We start from the raw sequence: 14,323 nt of genomic DNA on the forward strand, positions 1-14,323 counted from the left end.
CAAAAGCAATCATCAAATTAGATGGGGCACGGAAGGCAAGTATCACAAAGTTAACCTATGTGCAACTATTGCACCTAAATCTGTTTGTAAGTGACAAATAAACTTCTTGCTGTCCATGACTCTGTGAAGTCACATAACTCAGCTACCATAAACAATCCCATGACACAAAATCTGTGCGGATTTTTATTTCATTTTATTGGTTTTCTCCTTGAATACAGGTTCTACGGGTTCCTTACAATGCTGCTTTTAAGATGTACATCAAAGTATTTCAATTTTGATGTTAAATAACGCTTTTTAAATAACTTTCACCCAGCAAAGTTACCTGACAGTGAAGCGTTCCCATACACCTAAGCAGACCTAGCAACTGCCAAGCTGCCCACAAGGGCAGTGCCACATTTGCTTTCCTAAATACATGTGCTCCCCACCTCCCATGTAAAACCACTGGCACTTGCTTTGACCCATGAAGAGGCATTTCAGAGAGCTAAATCTCTAGAAAATTCACTTCACTCCTGCCTATGCTCCATTAAAAACATTTCTGCTCCATTTTTCTTCCCTAGAGAGCTCACCAGGGGGTTACAGAGAAGGAAGAAGGGTCTGTTAGGGAGAGGGAAATGGGATTCTCTTTCTATTTTTGTAACCAAAATTTCACTGGCCGATAAGGAGGCTCTTTGTGTTGGATAGCGCTCTCTGTCAGTTAAGACAACGTTTCTAGATTGCAGTCTAGTGTTGTGACTGATCCATTTTGTGGCTACTAAGAGTTTCAACAGATTTTGGGCACGACTTCCAGCTCTGTCATCTGCCTGTGAATTCTGCTTTGCTCTGCCTCAGAAGAGATTGGAGGCAAAGCATTCCTAGCCAACAGGAGGCCCATAAGAGCTATTCCAAGGAGAGAGCAGGAAAAAGATGGATGAGCTTTTAAAGCTTTTGTTGCATTTGAGTTTGGGTTGTTCAAAATTAAACTCCTTTAAATTGAATTTAAGGATACCACGTATTATACGCACATAATGTAAAATATGAGACCGAGTATCAGCTTGCATGAATTCCTAACACACTAAAATTAATTTGTCAGCTTGCAAGGACACAGTCAACTGAGAGGAGCTCCGGAAAATAAAAGATGGTGGAAAGAGAACAAGGAAAAAAATTCTTTTTCTAAAGCTAAATATTGCTTTCTAGGAAATTGCACTTTTCTTCAGCTAAGACTTTAATGCTATGTAGGATATCTTTTCAGTAGGGAACAATGTCATGAATAACATTGCACTAATCAACTAATAGCAAATATAAGATGGAGATTGGGCATTGCAGGTAGAAGGAAATTTGCTAAATTTTTTTTTCTACGTCACTCACATAAAAGGATGAAACAATATAAATTCTTCATCATCCTGCATTCATCTGAGCAACATGCATCTTCCATTCTAAAAGTATTTTCTATTTTATCACTTGGCCATCAAACAAATATTCCCTAATCCTTTCCAGGTATAAAATCAAAATCAAAAGACAAATACAATTTCTACAGTATACCAACAGCACTTTACGAAATACACTGTGCTGACACACCAATTTCAAAAATGCATTAGATTTTCGATCTCTTGTTCCTTCAAGTCATTTGCAGTAAAAGACATAGGTCATATTGCATCAGGAGTGCTCCCTATAAGTCATTTTGCATAAAATATTGAGAACTTCTTCTAGGAGAATTTGCCTTTATTTCTGAATATGAATTACAAGACTACTTTAGAAAAAGCTGAAATTAGAAAGAATTTGGAGAGCTATTAGAAAGGGGAAAAAATAACTGTTAAATCCTGGATTGCAGAAAAACTCAAAGTCTACAAGTGGTATTGCAGTTTCACTGTCATGTCTATTGAAATATATAATAAACGTTTAATGAAGTTAGTATTTTGGTACATCACTTCCTGAACTGAGAAGTCTGGATTATTTATCAGGACTCAATAAGGGACCAAATCTGGTGTAATAGACATTTCATTAAATTCATTCAGTGTTCATGCAAAGTTATTGCAAACGTTTTTCAATATACTTCTTTATTTTGATTATATACATATGAACTGTAGTTTTAAGGACCATGTTCCTGTATTTAAAAAATAGCTGTCATATTATTATTATGGTATTTTTCCTCATGATGTTGAATTTTACCGCACAACAGACTAGTAGCAACTTCAAGCCAGCAACCACAGCAACAAAAATAACATTAGATGGCATATGGTAACATGAATAACATGTTAACTGATGCAGAATATATAAACTTTTAAAAAGTCACTTTATAGAAAAGGTTTATTGAAGGTTAACTTTTCCAGTTATCTGTCTCCAGAAATCTCACCCCCATCCAGCTCTCTTCCAAGGCCTCTAATGAGGGAACTGTCCTCTCCCCTTCCTTTCCATCTAAATTGGTTAAAAAACAAAACAAAAAAAAACAAAACAAAACCAAAAAAAACACCTTCTTGAGTAGCTGTTTGTTTCGTGTGGTAGAACATATGCAGCTCTTATCTCTTGACTTTCTGCACTTTCAATTTTATTTTATCTGCTTTGGATCATTTTATCTTTATGCACTGCACACATCTGTGGCTGAAAGCTGACAGTAAGCTTTGATACTGCCCACAGAAAGCCTCCATTCCACAGCTGACTGATCACTATTCACCACTCTTAAGCTCCTTTCTTGTTTTTCCCCAGAATCTTTTTAAAGTATGTTCTTTCCAAATAAATTCAAATGACAGTCTCCTGCTCAAGTTTTATGGATTTTCATTTAAATAGATAGGTGGAGGAGGTATATAAACTAGCATTTTCCCATCCATTTTATGTAAAGTCGTATCTAAGATGATGTGTGCACCACCAAAATAGCTGCACCACCAAAATGAATAATTTATACCAGTTACCAACTTTTTATAACTGATAAGGATTGAACCATCAACACAAAAACTTTGAAAACCCCTTATGGGACACTGATGCATTTTGCAAACACAACGCAAAGAGGCAACCCAAAGTAAAAGAACCTAAATGATGGATGCTTCTTTAATTTATAATCTCAAAATTATTTTTTACTGAAATCTGACTACAGATTAATAAAAGCCACACTGCACACAATGCTTATGAAAAAATACCACCATCACAAGGGTCAAGACTTTCAGCAGTGAAATCAAAGGATTAACGTGAGGCTCCAGATGGAAGACAACTGAAGCTTTTAAATCTTAGTAGAGCGCCACTGGTGATGAACTACGTTATGAACATACACACAAATGCATATTTAAATACCCATGTGCATTCACACGTATGCATGTGCAAAAAGAAAAACGTTTTGAGTTCAGTTAATGTTATCAATGCTTATGTTGATTTGTGAGGATTTCACTTCTGCCATTCTTATTTCACCTGCAGATTGTAACGAAATGATTTCTCAGGCTAGCAGGGCTCTCTTTTCTCCTTCTCCCTTTTCTTAATTTTTCCTTTTTCTGCTGCAAATTTTTCCCAAAATTAATTCAAATTCCATGAAGGCAACAGAGCAGGAAAATTAGAAATGATTCTGTGATCCGTAATAATCTCATGTCTTAACTATTGCAATCTCCTCCACTTTAGCCTTGGTAAATCCCAATTTGCTACCCTTTAATTCTATTCTAAAATACTCACTAAAACAATTGTGCTGGCTCTTGACTTTGATTGCATTATCCCCCTGGTTTTGTTTTCCTTCTTTCTTTCTTTCACAATCATATCAAACAGCACTTGGCTCTCAGGGTCCTCCATGACCTGTTAATCTGGTCATATATATGCGCCTTTGCTCCACGCTGATGTCCCTAAGCTGCTCCTTACCAGGATTTTGGACAATCACGAAATAAAATCCCACTAACCTGCAAAATCCACCAACCAAATCTATCAAGTCTCTCTTCAAAACTCAGTGGCTCTATAGTGCCTCGAAATGACCCCCTTGTGATTATTATAAATGCCCGTTAAGACACAACTTCTGATCCAGAAAATCTCTCACTGACTGCTTACAGAAACTAAATGTTACCTTGGTACTTAAATTCTTTCCCTAAACATCTGCTACTAGCCATCGTCAGCAACTGTATATACTTATTTGTCTGTATATTTAAATACAGCATTCATATACATAAGCTAAACATATATAGTATACATATGCCTGTACATATAGATAGCTATTTACCTGTTTATAATATAATTACTTGTCTCTATCTATTTTCACATGTGCTACTTTACGGGACTCGGGGAAAGGCATATTAGAAAAACTGTCATTTTAAGACAATTCAGCATGACCCTTAATCTCACCTCCTTGCAAAGCACGTGCTTTATTTTCATTTCATATCTTCATAAAGCACCCTGACAAGTAGAAATGCATGCGCTTTTAAAAGAAACAAGAGAGAGAAAAGAAAAAAAAAAAAAGAGTTTAGTTGTTGAAAGTTATGTCTATGCCCGTTGGGCACAGATTTCATTTCCACTTCAGTACAGTTTCTCAGGCAAGACTGACAGAGACATTTACAGTGGTGATTCATACTACTCCAGCAAGACTTTGTGCCATTTCTCTAGGGGCCTGTGGGATGATGCAAAGATGAAGTACTCCTCAGCAGTGAGGTATGGCAAAAGAGAGGAGAATCAGTTCCAACTCTTGAGAGCGAGGTCAGCATCCCTGAACGAGGGGAACAAATCAGAAGGTGACAAAAAGTGACTGGGAGAAGTGGGGGTACAAAGTTGTTATTGAGGTCATACTGGCAACCTTTTCAGTACCTCCACGGACCGTTTCATAAGTAGGTTTCACCTGCCTAATATAACCAGTTGATAAAGAATTATGTGGAGTTATCTCAAGTTGTAATTTACTTTTTCTAATCAAACCTAGACTCTGGGGTGTAAGGATAAAAATATCAATGCAGAATATTCTTCTTTGCTCTTTTTTATTGGGCATTTCTCCCCAGCAGTTGTTTTTCCAGCAGCCTCACTGGCAAACATCACCTGAACTAGCGTGCCAGACAGCAGCAGTTTTACCTACGGTACTGCTTCATCTCTGGGACATAGCTCATGCCAGCTGCTTGGATGGAATTCATTACAGGAAAACAGAACCATTTCTTCTGTTTCCTCCTACATGTTATAAGTTACACATCTCTGGTCGCCAAGTCACTTTCTGATATTGAAAATACAGTGCAATCTATGGATGCCTCTCATACGCACATACGTTTCTCTTTATCATTCTCTCTCTTACATTTACATGCTTTTGATCTCTGTTCCAGATGATACTGGTGGAGAGAAGAAACTACCTACTACAGATGAGGTGTTGGAGAGCTGTTCCTGTGATTTAAAAAAAATTAAGAAAGTTTTCTTAAATTGAGAATGAAACAGGAGGGTTTTTTTTAATGGACAAAAAGCAAGCTACTTGGTGATTCTTTTCTGGGCAGAAGGATTCACAGTACATCATTTTCATTAAGATTTTTTGGGACTGGCAAACGTTCGCTTATATTCTAATTTTTTATTTATTTATTTATTTTTACAGAGGGCCTTTACAAATATAATTGATTCTAAAATAGAGAAAAAGTTACAGCAAACAGCATTAAGAAATGCTTATCAAATTCAGAATACAAAGTTGTAACATCTTTGATATTCTGACACAATTAAGAGTAAGTCGCTCTCAATCAGACCCGAACATTTTCAGTGCTCTTTCACTTTAAGACAAAACAAAAAAATAGTAATACACAGCTTTCCGTCATATTATCTTGTACTAAACTTAGCACCAGTCCGATACTGGTCACCACTGTGTGGTTCTAAGCAACTTAGGCAAAAACAAACTAGAAGCAGCAATTTGCACAACTATCAGATGGTTACGTTTTGCAGGACAAGAGAAGGGTATATAAGAAACTCCACAGCAGCTAATCAAAAATAAAATTTGAGAAAGCAGTAAAAGGCTCATAATGAAGAAATACATTCCACCGCAGGTGGCAGGAAATTGTAGCTATTGACAACAAGTGTTTAGGGGCTCAGGCAAAGAAGGCAAATTAGCATAAGCAAGAAGGAAAAGTAGCAGTATCACCAAAAAAACTTCTCAGAAAGCTCTCCAGAAATCTATCATGAGAAACAAATGAGCAAGCAATAAGTAATGAATTTGCATATTCTGTAAGACCTTGCATTTAAATGTATTCTTAAATATTTTCTGAGCTTAAATAGCTGGCTGCATACCATGCGTTGCTTGCATACATAAAAAACAAAGCAGCACTTCACTCAGTACCGAGGCACTGCCATCTGCAGAGAGCGACTCCCGAGAAATCCAAAACCGGGCCCAGGAATAAGTCAGTCAGCCCAAACAGAAAGTGACATAGATGTCATTGAGCATCCAAAAAGACAACACCTGTATTTCAGAATCCTGCAGAGACAGGCATGGTACAAAGGCACGAGGAGCCTGAAGTCAGGGCCAAGCAAAACAGTACCAGGAAGCACGCAAGCACAGCTGGCATAGCCAGGAAAAGGTGGGCAAGGACGACTCATCTTGGATCTGTCACAAACCCTTCTCCAGTTTCAACTTCCCTTCTGAAAGGCTGTTCAGCTTAGGGAAAGAGATGTAGGAACTACAAGGGATTGCATAACTCTGCAAAAGCTGGGAATAACTAAATGCCAATAATACTGGCTTAAATGAATTCTCCAAGGGAAAAAACGTATAGGATTGCAACAGATGATTGGATCAAGTTGAAAGCAAATGGAGAATTTATCAACTTTATTTCAGATAAGAAAGCACAATTCAGGGAAGTGTCAACAGAACGCCAAAAGCCATAGATAATAGCAGGTAAAACCCGGACTTGACATTTAAAGCAGATAAACAACATGGCAAAGTACACGTTCTAATAATAAAAAAGAAAAAAAGGAACTATTGCTTGTCTAAAGAGAGCTATACCTGATCTCAGCAAGGACTATATTTTTTGGGCAGAGGGGAAAAGAGCACCAAAATATCTGAACAGACCTAGGAAAGCGCTCAAACAAGATCAGGCGGGAGAAAAATCCAGTCTCTGCTGAGTAAACGCACTTTGCGGTTCCTGCCTGAAAAAGGAAAGTTAAGACAGAAGTCACGGAGGGGGCAAAGTGGAAGAACCAGCAATGCAGGTATAATCGTGGTCAAAGGAAATCAGTTATTCATAGGGTCAAAAAAATTAAAACATGCAGAAAGGAAATGTTTTCTCTCTGCCCTTTAGGGGTAAATTTGTACAATATAGTATGCTATATGTATCAAGTAAGATTTAGCACATACCCTTTGAAATATAGTGAATAAAGACAAATATTAACAGAGCTCCTTTGTGAGATTTAGTTTCTACATATTTCCATTTAAATTAAATTACTCTTGTGTACCTTTGTGTAAATTGTGTACCTTTGGTGTCAAGCATTAAAAAATACCTGTTCGTACAGTACCTGTTTTGATACTAGGGGAAAACAGTAGAAAAACATTAGCCTGGGCTTTAAGCACTCTAGGAAAGAGACAAAAGAATTCTGATAAACCCAGCATAACCTACGTACAAAAGAGCCTAGCAAAAAACTAAACAAATGGAGTAAATAGGAATTTTGTGTTTTAATATATGGAGGATGACTGTTACTTGACTGCAAGCAATTTATTGGTATTGTCAAGGAAACACCACCATGAAAAGCAGAGATAATTTGTTTCAAAGTGAACACAGAGATTTGTTATTTGCAGACATTCTCCAGAACACATTATGTTTATTCAGAAAAGGAAGATGTGGGAAGCAGTACCTGTAAAAAGCTCCTGTTATGCTATATAGAAGTAGCTGGAACAGTACTACTGAACAAATGCTTTTTCTCAGTAAGGTTACTGAGCAATAGTGTACTATACAAAGGCCTCTCACAATACGCAATTAACCATTTAATTTTGGTCAAATGCCAATTTTCAAAGCAGCTATGTTAGTGACAACCAAGGAAATCCAAATATAAAGAGGAAAGACCAAATTAAAATAATCTGCAGAGTACAGTATTAAAATGTAGAAAACAATTACAAAATGGATACTACAAAATAATCGCAATTATTGCTATAAAGTTTTTGTCTTTTTCTTACGATTCAACTTTTCCCGAATATTTTTAAATCAAAAAATGCATCAGAAGTAATAAGGAAGAATAAAATAATTACATGAATAATACAATACTAAAACGTGATTTAAAACAAATGGCATTTCACTTGTGCCCTGATCTATCAAAAATTCCATGTAAACTTAATTTCCCTAATATTTTGGGAACTAAGCGGTCTAGCTCCCATGGCAGCACAGAAGTCAAATCATTACATTAGGGGCAGGTTGCAGTTTATATTCAAAGTCAGTAATGACAGATATCGAGTAACTGGTCTCATTTTCTCCTGTCATCTGAGCTTTTACCGCAGTCTCACCTGATTTCTCACTCTTCATCTTTCTCAATTTGTTAAAAACCTCTGGACCACAGTCACCCAACGTACTACTCTTTATCAGACAAAAATGGTGCGCACACACACAGTATGAAAAGGAAAACCAGCTAGCATTGACCACTTCTATGATTTTCAACAGCTAACTCCCACTAAGACAGATAAGAAATATTTAAACTTCAGGGTTACAGTTGATGATCAAAAAATAAACGGACATTATATGTTAACTTGATATTTAATATGTACAAATCCAAAAGTGTCTTGAACAGCACATAAAACACAATTCTGAGCGCTGTGTAGATGTAAGAGATGCAGCAGGAAAACATTAAAACTCTTGTTTCATGTAAAAGTTTACCTTAACTTTATTACATTAAAATATCATTAATTTTTTGGCTTTTTTGTTTCCATATGGTATTTTAATATATTGCTCTGGACAGTCATTATACTATGATGCTTAGTCAACACAGACCACAAAGCCAGGCTTGTATTCTGCACAGACATGCTGCATAATCTCTCAGGACCTTAGTTTCTATCATCTGTAAAATGGAGATAATCCTTACCTTTTCTAACGTACTTTGAGATTTACTGATGAGAAGTGCTATACGACATGTAGACATTTCTCTACTGTTATCCAAGTAGAGTTATGTTGTAGTATTACCATCACCGACCTCTTAAAAAAAGAAATTTGAGATGAAATAGTAATTGTACGATTATAGAATAGCATTTACTTTAGATAGTAGAATAAGAAGTTAATCAATAAAACAGGGTCTGCTTTTCCAAGGGGGAGTTCAAATACATGCACAGTTATTCATATTTTTCAGTTGTACCAAAAAAGATTACCTTACAGGTAGTTGTAGGCACAGAGGCACTCTGTTTCTGCACTACTTTTCTGAATGAATAACACCATATTGGCATCTACCAAGCGGGAAAAAAAAAAAAAAAAAAAGAGAGAACATATTCCTCTTCCCCTTCAAAGCAGAGGAGATACTCCCAGGAAAAGTAACACAAAAACAGATGGACAGGGACTGCCTCTGACATGACATCTATAAAACAAATTTTGTCAACATATATATGAGCGCTAGGGATGAGACAATGTATAATTTGCAGCCAGCATAACTGCGCTGACAAAATTACAAAGTGAGCACAGTAATCCCATACTTTGCTGCTACATCTCTCTTCCCGCAGTGCAGATGGAAGCAGCGACGAAAGCAGACTTTGCCAAAGCTCACCAGAACTATTTGAAACGCCAAGAGCTTCAGCGGCTTCCCGAGCGCCCTACATCACAGGCCAGGCTCCAAAACGCAGCTGTCGCTGCATCTGCTGCTTAAGTTGAATCCATTTCTTCAACTGCCTCATCTGCAACTACAACTGACCTTTATTTTTTTTATTTATTTTTTACAAAGTATAGAAGCAACACAGCAGCCCAAAGCATCTCCCTTAATAACCAAGAACAAACGACAAAACAAAACGATATGGGATTTCGTATGTGGATGTCTTTAAGAAAGGAGAAGAGTTGCTACAACCTTTACGACCTTTATAAGGAAGAAGTAATCCCTGTGAACTCATGGCCCAGCCAGACAAAATCCCACAGACAAATCAGCATTACCTCCTGTTTAGCGTTATCTAAAGCTTGTATTAAGATCTAACGCAGTCTGAACGGATGCAAACAGCATCTTATGTAAAAGCAATCTCAGCACCAGTTTGGAGATAAGTTAAAAGCCAGTAAAAGCCAGGTATAGCTACAATATTAGCCCATTATATCATTCTAAAAGAATTTCCAATGTGTAAGGGTATTCTTTATGACGGGGCGGTTGTTACACAAGCATGCTTTTCAGAGCCTTTTATTTTTAACATACGTTTTGTGATTGCGCCTTGCAGCTTGCCCTCCAGAAGAGAGATGAAAAAATAGAGTATTATATTAAGAAAAGATAAAATGATGACATTTCAAACTCCCTCTACAAGAAAGCAGAAGAACCTTTTTTTGTGTGTGTCCATTTTTATAACCGAATTACTGAGAAAGCTCTTTCAGTAATAAGTCTGTTGCAGTCTTTCAGGTTCTTACAGACATTTAAATGTCTGACACCAATATTATAGACTGCTTGTTTTAAGAGAGTTTAAAAAAAAAACTCTTGAATCTCTGGGCTTTCAGAAAAAGAGAGGCATAATATTTTGCTCCGCACAGCTTACAGCATCCATTAAAAACCTTCATTAGAGCAATATTGACAAGTTACCGCAGTCAAATAGGAATGATGTCAATAAGAAGTAACATTCAACAGGCGGCACTCAATAATGTTAAAATTGCCAACATAGTCCTTATGACCATATTTTCATTCTGCTTTACATTGAAAAAAAATATAGTCATTAAGAAGAAAAGTTTAGATATAGATTAAATTAATTTTTACTATAAGAGCCTATCAAAAGCCTAGCTTTTTAGAAACTCCAGAATACAATGGTGACTTTCAGTTTTTAACATACAGTATAAAAGCAAATAAATAATTTAAAATTAGCTCTTAGTCTTCTTTGTAGGAACTTTATAGCAGCTAAGCTCTATGCTATGGAAAGCTCCCTTAATTACTCACGGAAAATTTACAAAGCCTTTTTATTTTGCCGTTGTTGTTCATTCCTTTGTCATTTTTATCCCTAGCTGTAAGTTTGCTTACTTCTGCTCATTTCAAAATGAGGGAGGGTGTTTTAGAAACAGGAGAAAGTCACTCAAAACCACAGGTGAGTCTTGCTATGTTCCCATGTATGTACTACATTTGCTTATTTAAAAAGAGAAGTTTTTTGGATGGCGTTTTTCATAAATGCACGTTAAGTAAATCTAATTCTTTTTCTTCTCTTATAGCATACTAAGCCATAGTGCTACCATATTGCAAGTATGCTTATTGCTGTCATAAAGCAAATCTGCTCAGACTTCCCCTTGTAATCATCAAAATTAAAAGTAATCTTATACTTCACCATATAAAATTCTAACAGTAAATGCTTACTATATTTTTCTTTATTGATTTTATTCCAGAAGCTTAAGACTTAATTTAGTAGGCAGTGAGAGCTATTTCCCCTTTTCTGTAAAACTTTGAATATTATACCTCAGTCTCCTTTCTTTCCGAACCTTTAGTAACAGGAGAGGTAATGAATGAAACTATGAGATTGTGTATCTATTCTGTAACTACTGCTGAATCACTAGAGCTACTTTTTTAACACCAGAAAACGTAGAATAAATCACAGTTTTTTCTTTTCACTTAGAAAACAAGTGACTTTTCATACATTCAGAACAAACTAGGCAACTAGAGCAAACTATATTTAATAATTCGTACTTTTATTAAGTTTTAGCTTATACAATATAGCTCTTGATATAAATAGGATTAGGCCATCTAATGTTACTACTGTAACTTTATATATGTATTCTCACTTAGGGTACAGACTATGATGCTTATATTTCATCTCTGCAATTTTCTTTTATAATTAAAATGTGGGATATATTTTACAGAAAATAAATTTGTAATAGTGGAAAAATACTGTACAGAGAAAACATTATTTAGTCTAAAATACTGAGCTGCAAGCAGAGAGAAGGGAAGGAAACTAGAGCTCCACTGGAGATGTCTGTTTTTGTGGGTGTCACTAAGCAGCTCTCTACCCACATACTTTACATGTCATGCCTTGTGTTTTACCAACCAAGTCTATCTGTCAAGTGCTAATACACGTTTGTCAGTGTCACTAATCCTACATTTGATACAACCCAATGTACAGAGAAGGCAGATTCAGCCTCCAAAATAAGTAAAGTTCTTAAATGATGCAAAATCACCAGTAGCATTGTTATGAGGAAGAAAACTGATTAGTAGTACGGTAAAGCAAATAAACAACTTCTATTCCCTTGATTGGTATCACTAACCTGAAAAATCAAGCGCTTATCTATCAGCATGAGTTGCATTCCTCGGGAATTTCTACTAAAGTTACAACAGCTGATTTTGAACTGCGGGGAGAAAAACCAACACACAGTGCTGTCTTCTGGTAAAAATGAACGAGTCCCTCAACAGGGCTCCAAGTCACATAACCAGCTAGAACTTTGTGGCGTTTAATCAACGTTGGTTTCAAAACTGGAAGAAAGGAGAGAGAGAACTAGACTTGACAAACACTAGAGAATGAAGCAAATTAATAGAGTCAACAGGGATCCACCTAGGATACCCCACAGGGCAAACAACCAAGAACAAACATCCAGAGTCATAAATAGCTACAGACCATTATGCAGTAAAATAACATGGTTAAAACGTTCTCGCTGTTTGGTCAAGGATGTACATTAACAGCTTTCAACCACGAGCCTCAGTCCCAACAGCCCTCAATCTTGTCCATTTATTAACGCTGTAGCCTTAGTAACACTCTTGCCTCTAATATATTTTAATAAGCAATATTTTTAACGCAGGCCTTTTGAGACTTTCAACTAGTTGAATTTCCATCGTCTTTAAAAATAGCTAACATACTGAAGAACATGAGTCGAAATCTTCAGCACTTCAAGCTGTGTAGCTGCTCCAGAATAGCTATTCAACATCATTAATATTCAGTACGCAGAGGACACATGCAGAACGGTAACAAGGAGGGTGAGGAAGTAGGGCACAAAGCAGAAAGGGAAGTACGAAGCTAGACCCAAATCACAGATGAGAAAGGACAGACAGCAAACAAAACGGACAGCGCTCATCGTGGGACACTGAGCTACGTTAGCTTTTGCATCTGCTGCTCTGTCTCGTCTTGGAGAAAGCAGGAAGAGAGAAAACGCAGACCAACGTGGCTCAGCATACAACCGCGAGAGCTGAAGGGACAGCGCGCTCGGCTGATGGCCGTGCTAGCGCGCAGGCGCACGTGGGGAGAGAGCGGGAAGAGATGCTCCCACTCTGCAGTGCATGACGTATGGACCTGGGTGTGAGTAATTAAGAGGTCTTAAATTCAACGTACCCATGTCACGAGTAAATGACTTCCTGACTTGTTTCATAATAAACACACAAGGCGGCATGCTGCAATCACAGGGGCAGCAGCTCTGCAAGGAAGAGCCGTCCTGCTGGACATCAGTATCATACCCATGTGCAAATACATCAATGCTAAACCATAAAGAAAGATTTAAAAACAAACAAATCACTTATTTTTGCACTAAAAGGGAACCGCTGTGCTCCAGTCCGATGCCGTGCACGATTACCCTAACCACAGAATCTTACTCAGTTACTCCAGTATTAATCAACAGCATATGGCACAGCTGGAGGCTGTCTTCTAGGAAAAGATGACACCCACTTCTGACTTAAAACTTCCAGTTAATGACCTTTCCATCATATTTCTTGGTAAACCATATTTGTTTGGATTCAGCTTGCAGAAATTGGATTGATTCATGCTCTCTGAACAATAAATGAATATGTCTTTCACTATCCATGAGGGGGTCTCCACACAGACACCTGTAAAGACCACGTTTACTTCACCTTCGATAAACATAATGGAACAAGCTTCTCCGGTGCTCCTTCAGCTAAGTTCTCACAGATGCCATTTGCTCCGTGTTTTTTGCCTTCCTTCAGTCTCCACCTTATTCCTAAGTATATTTGGAATGTTTAAACTTTGGTTTACATTTCATACTGCTGGGGTCTGTAGTACTTGTGTTAGTACAACACCCCTTAAGTGTTACTATAACTTAAATAACTTCAGTTTAACATAAGTCTTACCTGGGAATTTCAGAACACAGACACTATTCCTTCTTAAACTATATCTCAGTTTTATTTTGAAGTTTAAGGCTCATAACATGCCAGGACCGAGTGCTCCATACAAGGACCAAATAACATTTCTAGACTCTTTCCTCTCTCATGTCTAGAAATCAGAGCAGGAAGGAAAACAGACATGCTTAATGCAGAGACCTGCACAGACCTAGCGCTGCATCTAACACGCGGCAGTAACACAATGAAGGGGTAAAAC

The 14,323-nt window shown here is 37.2% G+C and overlaps 1 protein-coding gene across 4 annotated transcripts in view; it reads right to left on the reverse strand.

Moving 5' to 3' along the window:
• ATP2B2 (ATPase plasma membrane Ca2+ transporting 2) overlaps positions 1-14,323 on the reverse strand; it is a 430,065-nt gene that overhangs the window by 269,225 nt on the left and 146,517 nt on the right. Inside the window, exon 1 of one of the 4 annotated variants that reach the window (XM_068906749.1) lies at positions 12,273-12,403. The exons of the other annotated variants lie outside the window; for them this stretch is intronic. The gene's annotated coding sequence lies outside the window, so the exon portion shown is untranslated. Of the gene's footprint in view, positions 1-12,272; positions 12,404-14,323 lie in introns of those variants that run through there. 4 annotated transcript variants of the gene reach the window in all.

This window comes from Struthio camelus, chromosome 14 (assembly GCF_040807025.1).
Source record: "Struthio camelus isolate bStrCam1 chromosome 14, bStrCam1.hap1, whole genome shotgun sequence".
Lineage (NCBI taxonomy): Eukaryota > Metazoa > Chordata > Aves > Struthioniformes > Struthionidae > Struthio > Struthio camelus.